This window comes from Schistocerca americana, unplaced genomic scaffold, assembly GCF_021461395.2.
Source record: "Schistocerca americana isolate TAMUIC-IGC-003095 unplaced genomic scaffold, iqSchAmer2.1 HiC_scaffold_170, whole genome shotgun sequence".
Lineage (NCBI taxonomy): Eukaryota > Metazoa > Arthropoda > Insecta > Orthoptera > Acrididae > Schistocerca > Schistocerca americana.
The window spans coordinates 316,768-326,767 of NW_025725791.1; the positions used below are offsets into that span (position 1 = coordinate 316,768).

Here is a 10,000-nt window from a genome sequence, read left to right on the forward strand (position 1 = left end):
AAGTGTTAGGGGTTCCAGGTGCCAGCCAGCCAGCCAGCCAGCCAGCCAGCCAGCCAGCCAGCCAGCCAGCCAGCCAGCCAGCCAGCCAGCCAGCCAGCAGTTCCCGGTCCCGGCCTGCAGCAGTGGTCCCGCAGCCAGCCAGCCAGCCAGCCAGCCAGCCAGCCAGCCAGCCAGCCAGCCAGCCAGCCCTCCGGTGGCAGCAGCAGTCCAGCCAGCAGCAGCAGCAGCAGCAGCAGCAGCAGCCGCCGCCGCCCCGGCCCCGTCCGCGGCAGCAGCGTCCCTGCCTCTCGCCGTCGCCGTCGCCGTCGCCGTCGCCGTCGCCGTCGCCGTCGCCGTCGCCGTCGCCGTCCGTCGTCCCCCAGTGTGTGTCCTGTCCTTTTAGTGCTGTGTTTTTCTTTCTTCTTCTTGTCGTCATGTCCGCCCCCACCACCACCGTCACTACTACCACCACCGCCATCGTGTATACGTCCCCTTCCGCCGCCTCCACCACTATCACTTGGTGTGCCCAATCCCACCCCCCTCCTTCCATCCCTCCCCTCCTCTCTATCCCTTCGCCCTCGCTCTTTGTCTCCCCATCTCCCGCCTCTTCCTCTCGTTCTGATCCTTTCCCCCCACTCCCCCAGCCTGTCACTGCAGCTCCGGCTAGGGTGGTGGCCCGTCGGGCCACTGCCCACGCCCAGCTCTCCCCATCGCCATCGCCATCGCCATCACCGCCACCACCGTCATCATCGTCACCATCACCATCACTGCCACATTCGCCTGCACCGTCACAGTCACTATCTCCGGCGCCGCCTGCTGCGTCCGTGCCGGGACCTGTCCCTTCCCACCACCTCCCCATCGTTCCCGTCCCTCCTGTCACCACCCGCCCATCTGCCGCTGTCAAACGCCCTAGTGGCGCCTCCACTTCCTCTGCTCCTAAAAAGGCTCCACCCCGCCCGCCATCCCCACCCCAAAATGCCATGGACGTCTCCCCACCAGGCCCCGCTCCCTCCACCTCCTCCTCCTCCTCCTCCTCCTCCTCCTCCTCCTCCTCCCCACCCGGTCTCTACAAATATCTCCTGTCCCGTCCCGATCCTTCCTTCCTCGAGGCCCGGAATCTCTCCCTCCTCCTCCGCCAACATTTCCCTGGCGTCCCCATCTCTCTCCTTACTCCCAGACGGGATTCTGTTCTTATCTCCTCCCCCAGCCCAACCCTCCATACTGACATCCTCTCCCGCCTCCCCATCACCCGTTTTGGTCCTCACGCCTCCCTCACCCCTGCTCCCTCCCCATCTCCTACCCGCCAACCCCAACCCCCGCGTCGCCCGCCGACCCTCACCGCCGTGATCACTCGGCTTAGCCCGTCGATCACGGAGGAGGAGGTGCTGGCGGAGCTGAAGGCCCATCCCACCCTGGAGGTGCGGGCGGTCCGCCGCATTTTCAACGCGACCGGCCCCACCCGCCTTATGCGGGTTTTCTCTGAGGACGCCCCCTCCATTGACCGTCTCCTGAAGGAGGGTGCCCTCCTCTTCAATCAGCGGTTCAAAGTCGACCCCTCCCGTTCCCCCCCTCAATCCCTGCGCTGCCAGAGATGTCTGCGCTACAATGCACATCCAACAGCAGAGTGCCGCGAGGCCCCCACCTGCCCACATTGTCGGCAAGCGCACTTCCTCCGGCAGTGCCCCAACCTCCAATCCCCTCCCTCCTGTAATACCTGCAGCCTCCCCCACCCCACCTACTCCCAAAAGTGCAAAGCCCGACCCCCTCCCACCACTCCTGAACTCACCGTACCTGTCCGTCCCCTGGACGCCCCCACCCCTCCTGGCAATTCCCTTCGTCCCCCCCCCACTGCTGAGGACATCATCAGGTTCCTCACCATTGTCCTTCAAAACGTCCATCCCTTTCAGCGCCCCCACACCTTACAACAGATCTCCCTCGCCGCCCGTTCCATATTCCACCTTAAAATGTACGCCACCTTTTCCAATAACCAGGCCCATTTCACCTTCTCCCGCCTTGACACCCTCGTCTAAGTCCTTATCATGGCGCGACAGCATCGTATCCTTTTCAACAATATCCGCTCCCTTCCCACCAACAAGAACCTCTTCCTGCACACCCTTGCTACCCACCGTGTGGATGCCTTCCTCCTCAATGAAACCTTCCTCCAACCCCACCACTCCATCCACACCTCCCCCTATCTCCTCCACCGCTCCGATAATCCCCTCCCAGTTGCGCGTGGCGGAGTTGCCATTGGCCACCACCGCCAGATCCCCGTTCGGCTCCAGCCTCTCCTTCCCGACCCCACCGAACACCTGATCCTTAGTCTCTTCTTCCCCGGCCTTACCATTACCTGTGCCACCATCTATGTCCGCCCCAACGCCCCTCTTCCTTTCGACTTCCTCTCCCACATCGACCGTACCTTCTCCTCCTATGTGATCGCCGCCGACCTCAACATCCATAGTCGCTCCGCTGCCCAGTTACGGCGGTGGCATCGGTTCCTCTCCTCCCTTCAAGGCGACCTCATCCCCATCCCCCAGCATACTCGTCCCGAATCCAACTCCACTCCCGATGTTATCCTCTCCTCCCCCAACCTCCTTGGTCGCATTACGGTGGATGCCCTGGAGCCTGTTGGTAGCGACCATCTCCCTGTCCTCCTCACCGTTTCAGACGGCCGTCGCCCCCGCCCCGACCCTCGTCATGACCCTCCCACTAAGTACATCCATGACTATTCCCGTGCCAACTGGAATGCCTACCGGGATACCCTCTCCACTCAGGTCGATAGCCACCCTCTCGCCTACCGCCGTCCTGATGATGTCACCCATGCCGCCTCCTTTCTCCAGCAGACCTTGTCTGGGGCCGTGGAGGCCCACGTCCCTACTGTTGCCATCCACCCCCACCGTCCTACCTTACCGCCACAGGCCGTCCTCCTCCTCCGTGAATCCCGTCGTCTCTACCGTGCCTTCCTCCGCACGCGTGACCCGGACACCCTACGACGCCACCGGCAACTACAGCGACACATTCGAAATTTGCTCGCGGCCAAGAAACGCCGGGACTGGCGACAGACATGCACCCGTTTAACTGCTACCCTCCCTATAAACTCGTCCAAGTTCTGGACCGCCTTCCGTCGCCTTACCGGAACTAAACCCTCCCCCTACTATCCTCTTCTCCACGATGATCGCCCCTTTCCTGACGCCCTTAGTAAGGCCAATCACTTTGCCTCCTACCTGTCTGATGTGTTTTCCATCCCTGATGATCCCCAGTTCGATTACTCCCTCTTCCCAGATATCCGCGATCGAACTGACACCTCTGTCCCTCCCCTCGCTCCTGGTTTCCAGTACTTGGACAACATTCCACACACGGACCTTAATGCCCCCATCACCACACAGGATCTCATCAATACACTCCGCACCAAACGCAACACCGCTCCTGGTCATGATCGTGTCACCTACCGTCACCTTCGTGAAGCTCCTGTCTCTTTTCTCTCCACCCTGGCCAGGCTCTACAATGTAGTCCTGTCCACCGGTTACTACCCCGACCTGTGGAAAACCTCCCGTATCCTCATGTTCCTCAAACCTGGCAAACCGCCGTCCGCCGTCTCCTCCTACCGTCCCATCAGCCTTACCTCGGTCTTCAGCAAGGTCCTGGAATCTATCCTCACCCGCCGCATCCACCAGCATCTCCGCCAGCACCGCCTCCTCCCCGTTACCCAGTGTGGCTTTCGGCCGTCCTTCTCTTCCGACGATCTTCTCCTTCACCTCACTCATCTCCTTTCCGAACAGCTCAATTCCCGTCGCTCCGCAATCTTCCTCTCTCTTGACCTCGAACGCGCATATGACCGCGTATGGCATTCCGGTCTCCTCTTCAAGCTCCAAACCTTCGCCCTTCCCATTAACTACGTTCGTCTGATCGGTTCCTTTCTCTCCCGCCGTCCTTCCTATGTCACCATCCATAACACCGATTCCTACACCTTTTTCCCCTCCGCCGGTGTGCCCCAAGGCTCCGTCCTCTCCCCCCTTCTGTACTTGTTGTACACGGCGGACATGCCGCCGCCGTCACCCCCCGTCCACCTTCTCCAGTTTGCCGATGACACCGCCTTCCTTGCCCTTGCCCCCACCCTGCGACGCTCCCAACACCTTCTCCAATCCCATCTTGACCGGTTCACCGCTTGGTGCAACCAGTGGTTGCTCAAGGTCAATCCTTCCAAAACCCAGGCGATCATTGTAGGCAAAACCACTCCCTCCTTCCGCCTCCTTGATTTCTATCTCACCGTTTATGGCCGTCCCATCGCTCTCACCCCCACCCTTAAGTACCTTGGCGTCACCCTCGACCGTCGCCTCTCCTGGACTCCCCATCTCCAGACAATCCAAGCCAAGGCACGTTCCCGACTCCGTCTCCTCAAGCTCCTTTCCGGCCGAACGTGGGGTCTGGACCCCTCCACCATCCTCCACACCTATAAGTCCCTCATCCGCCCTATCCTCTGTTACGCCCATCCCGCCTGGATCTCCGCCCCCCCTTCCTTTTATAAATCCCTCCAAATCCTTGAACGCCATGCTCTCCGCCTTGCCTATCGCATCCGTCTCCCTTCCCCCACGCGGATCCTGTATGACCTTATCCCCTTCCCCCACCTCCTCCTCTTCCTCGAAAGGATACGCATCCTATACACCTCCCGTCAACTCGATCCTCCTCACCCGCTCGTCTCCCCGATCCTCTCCCACCCCCGCCCGCTGCCACGCCTGTACTCCCACGTCCCACCCGGTCTCCATCTCTCCACCCTCCTTACCCTCTCCCAAGGTGGCTTCCGCCAGCTCCCCCTCCCTGATGATGCCCTCTTCCCCTCCATCTACCCCTCCTACCAACTTTGATCCTCCCACCCTCCTCCTGTGCTTGCTCCTCGGGGCACCCTCCCTCCCTTCTCTCCCCTTTCCCTCCCTCCTCCTTTTCTCGTCCCTCGTCCCCCGGGCCCCCCCCTCCCCTGTCCCTATCCTCCTGTCCCCATCTCCTAAGCCATGGCATCCTCTTTTCCTCCCCTCTCCCCCTCCTCATCCCTGTTGCCCTCTTGGCAGGTCCCCGGACTCGCACACGCTCAGTGGACATTCGCGCGCCGGAGATCACCGCCATCAGTGTATCGTGTGTGCCGTCATGTTTAGTGTTCAGTGTTTACCGTCACACTCCATCGTTCACCAGTGCCATCGTCTCCTTCAGTGTTTGTGCGTCGTCTCAACAGTTTGCAGTGTGGCTTATCGTCGAGTGTGAACGGCTCCGTGTTTGTTTCTCTGTGTCTCCTGTTTATTGCCCACCGTTTTGTAACTTTTATGTTTTTCTCCTGTTTTTGCTGATTGTACCTTCTATGGCTGAAGAGCAGCGTAGTATGCTGCTGACAGCCTGCCTGCTGTACAGGCTTTAAAATAACAATAAAGTAAAAAAAAAAAAAAAAAAAAGAGTTATCTCCAATATGCGACATTCCCGCTGTCCCTATACATGAGCTGCGGGCTGTACCAGTTACGAGCTAGAGACGCGACCGCGTTGCTCTCTGTACGAATGCCGATGCTGAGCGGTCAGCTAGGAGGCGCTCCATCCATGTCGGTACCGGTGAGCGTTGCACTCGCAGTCGCAAGAACGTACGGCAAGTATATTACCTGGAAGAGTCAATGACAGTCCACGCCCCCCTGCGTGGGAAGAGTCTTTCTAGGCCATGACCCACCGGAAGGGCGCAGCGTCCCCCACCCCAGACATGTGACGTCACACCATCGGTATTGACGACTAGACTGATTCCTTATAATCATTTGCCATACACCGGTGGAAGCTGCCGAGACGAGTAACTACATAGCGGGCTCGCCGTGTCACTAATGTACAGAGATACAACAGTTTCGACTGGAACCGGATTAAACGTATACACGGCGCTGATTAGTAATAGATAGAGCCATCAGAATACAGATAATGTATACAACTGTCCGTATACATGCTGAAAGACTCTGCTCACAATCACAACCACACGTCAGCCACACACCCTTATCACGCACTACTCTCTGCCTGTAACACGCACACAGACAATATGTAAGCACCAGCATGGAACAACACCCAGTGCATCCTCTCCGCCACATTAGACAATCCACACTGTCATAACCAGACTGGGAGGTCCACTCAGAAAACAGAATATCCCACCCACCCGACAACCACCATTGCTCAGCCAAGCCACCAACACCCACACATGTCCTACACAGGGGTGCACCCAACATCACAATACTGCCTCCTCTCACAGCACACAAACAATGGCAGGAATGAAAGACACAGGTCTGCCACAAGCATGGAATGAGAGCGCCGCCTGTCATGAGCCAAAGGTGCATCCTGACGTGGCAAATCAGATGATGCCGCAGGCATCCACTTACTATAATCACAATCAACAAACCGGCCGCCCCGCCCCGCCCCCCATTAAACCTTTCCTTACAACAATGTGTACCTTAACCTAACCTATATCGTACCGTAACCTAACCTATATCGTACCGTAACCTAACCTATGTCGTACCGTAACCTAACCTATGTCGTACCGTAACCTAACCTATGTCGTACCGTAACCTAACCTATGTCGTACCGTAACCTAACCTATGTCGTACCGTAACCTAACCTATGTCGTACCGTAACCTAACCTATGTCGTACCGTAACCTAACCTATGTCGTACCGTAACCTAACCTATGTCGTACCTTAACCTAACCTATGTCGTACCTTAACCTAACCTATGTCGTACCTTAACCTAACCTATGTCGTACCTTAACCTAACCTATGTCGTACCTTAACCTAACCTATGTCGTACCTTAACCTAACCTATGTCGTACCTTAACCTAACCTATGTCGTACCTTAACCTAACCTATGTCGTACCTTAACCTAACCTATGTCGTACCTTAACCTAACCTATGTCGTACCTTAACCTAACCTATGTCGTACCTTAACCTAACCTATGTCGTACCTTAACCTAACCTATGTCGTACCTTAACCTAACCTATGTCGTACCTTAACCTAACCTATGTCGTACCTTAACCTAACCTATGTCGTACCTTAACCTAACCTATGTCGTACCTTAACCTAACCTATGTCGTACCTTAACCTAACCTATGTCGTACCTTAACCTAACCTATGTCGTACCTTAACCTAACCTATGTCGTACCTTAACCTAACCTGTATTGCGCCTTAACCTAACCTGTATTGCGCCTTAACCTAACCTGTATTGCGCCTTAACGTAACCTGTATTGCGCCTTAACGTAACCTGTATTGCGCCTTAACGTAACCTGTATTGCGCCTTAACGTAACCTGTATTGCGCCTTAACGTAACCTGTATTGCGCCTTAACGTAACCTGTATTGCGCCTTAACGTAACCTGTATTGCGCCTTAACGTAACCTGTATTGCGCCTTAACGTAACCTGTATTGCGCCTTAACGTAACCTGTATTGCGCCTTAACGTAACCTGTATTGCGCCTTAACGTAACCTGTATTGCGCCTTAACGTAACCTGTATTGCGCCTTAACGTAACCTGTATTGCGCCTTAACGTAACCTGTATTGCGCCTTAACGTAACCTGCATTGCGCCTTAACGTAACCTGTATTGCGCCTTAACGTAACCTGTATTGCGCCTTAACGTAACCTGTATTGCGCCTTAACGTAACCTGTATTGCGCCTTAACGTAACCTGTATTGCGCCTTAACGTAACCGATATTGCGCCTTAACGTAACCTATATTGCGCCGTAACGTAACCTATATTGCGCCGTAACGTAACCCACATTGCCCCTTAACGTAACCCACATTGCCCCTTAACGTAACCCACATTGCCCCTTAACGTAACCCAACACACGTTGGGCCTTAACCCAACACACGTTGGGCCTTAACCCAACACACGTTGGGCCTTAACCCAACACACGTTGGGCCTTAACCCAACACACGTTGGGCCTTAACCCAACACACGTTGGGCCTTAACCCAACACACGTTGGGCCTTAACCCAACACACGTTGGGCCTTAACCCAACACACGTTGGGCCTTAACCCAACACACGTTGGGCCTTAACCCAACACACGTTGGGCCTTAACCCAACACACGTTGGGCCTTAACCCAACACACGTTGGGCCTTAACCTGCTCTGTAATTGTCATACGACGCGTTAAATTAGTGTAGTGTTGCCTAACTGCAACCCCCGCAATATAGTTTGCTACTCGCACTGCCCGGTCCCCAGTGTATCGCTTCATGTTAAACACCTTGCAGCTATACACTGTAATGTGGATGGCAGCAGGACGTACATGCTCAATGCCCTTTGCAGTTGTTCATTGGCATTTGCAGTTGTTCATTGGCATTCGCATGTGCGAAGCACTTAGCCTACGCTGTGGTACGGCCTGTGTCAACTGTCCGCTGATGTTGTACGTCCAAATCACACACTGTACTGCACATTGGTCCTCATGTACTGAATGATACATCGTGGTACATGTGACCGTACAACGACTGCGCCAACAACGGCGAACCATGCGGTCCAAATGTTGTGCACTCAGCTACGTGTCGTCTCCCTATAAGAGCTGGATTGCAGTGTGGTATGCCCTGGATGGCGATCAGCATGAGCCGTCTGTTGATGTAGTGGCGCGTGTTGTCAGACGTAGTCGTCTCTTCTCACACACCGTGATAGCATGGTGCACTGCGTTCCACATCTGCGACATGCGACAGAGGCCGGTTGACAGTCGTTCGCGCAATGGACATCGCATACGTACGGGGGCCACCTTCCACGTGTTCGCGAAGCGTGCACATGTTGTTGCGTGTATGTGGGCAGACATAGTGTGTCGTGACACCTGACACAGGCATGCAACAATCGTTGAATTTGCAAATGGCGATGGACGCCTACGTTTGCTGGTGACGTTATGCAAATGAACAACTGGTAAACCGTTGTGGTGCGGTTGTTCTCGCTAGAGGTGAATCAGTGATGGCGACGATCGGTTGAGCTACCAACCGGTTGTTCCAGCGATACCCACCATGCCCACGAACGTGAATGGCATCTGGGTGTGAAGCGATACGCGGCGGTGGCTGGGTGGGACCGTCCCCGGCCGGTGAGGGGGGGCCTCCCGGCGTGCTGGCCGCGCGGTGCGTGGGCGCACGCGCTACAGCCGGCTGGTGGGGGCGGCCAGTGGCAGGCGCGCCGGCCGACGGAGGCGGCAGGCGGCGCAGCTGCGCGCCGGCGCACCCTGCACGCGGCGCCGTGCGGCCAAAGTAGGTCCTCGCGGGCCCGGTGCGAAGCGCGGTGGACATCTGCAGTGTGCTGGTCCGATTGAGGACTGTGTGCGCTGAGGATGCGCCGCCGCCCGGCGCTCGGCGCCGCGACGCCGTCTGCTGCTCGGTCGCCTCTGCGGTTCTCGCAGGTGGTTTGTATCGCAGCTGTGCGGACGTGTTGGCGCGTGCGCTGTGCTGGGAGAGTTCGCTTCGGCACCCAAGTGGGGCTTTTGTCCTTCTGTGGCGCTGGCGTTGGAGCTGCCGGTCACCGTAGGTGGCGCGTGTTGTCTCCCGCCGGCAATGCCACGACAGCACGCTCCCGGGCCTCTGTCGGCAGCGGCAAGCTCAGTTGGGAGCACGGGTGGTCGCACCTAAAGCGTCTACTCGCCAAACTCCGGGCGATTGCGCCTCTCTCGAACCCGACCAAGTACTTAGGACGGCGCTGCGCGCCGCCGGGACCTGAGAGGGTTTCGAGGTGTATTGTGCAGGGGAGCTCAGCCTCCTCCTGTTTGCAGAATAATTGAGCGGACGCTTGCGTGTTCGCGCGGGCCCCCGGGACACACTCCCGGGCGGCCGGCTGCTCAGCTCTAGTTGACGCAGCTCCCTGGTTGATCCTGCCAGTAGTCATATGCTTGTCTCAAAGATTAAGCCATGCATGTCTCAGTACAAGCCGCATTAAGGTGAAACCGCGAATGGCTCATTAAATCAGTTATGGTTCCTTAGATCGTACCCACGTTACTTGGATAACTGTGGTAATTCTAGAGCTAATACATGCAAACAGAGTCCCGACCA

At 56.8% G+C, this 10,000-nt stretch overlaps 1 non-coding gene across 1 annotated transcript in view; it reads left to right on the top strand.

Moving 5' to 3' along the window:
- Positions 1-9,809: 9,809 nt before the first annotated feature.
- LOC124571436 overlaps positions 9,810-10,000 on the top strand; it is a 1,910-nt gene continuing 1,719 nt past the window's right edge. The window contains exon 1 of the ribosomal RNA XR_006971865.1: positions 9,810-10,000. This exon is cut by the window's right edge and continues 1,719 nt beyond it. This is a non-coding gene — a ribosomal RNA (small subunit ribosomal RNA).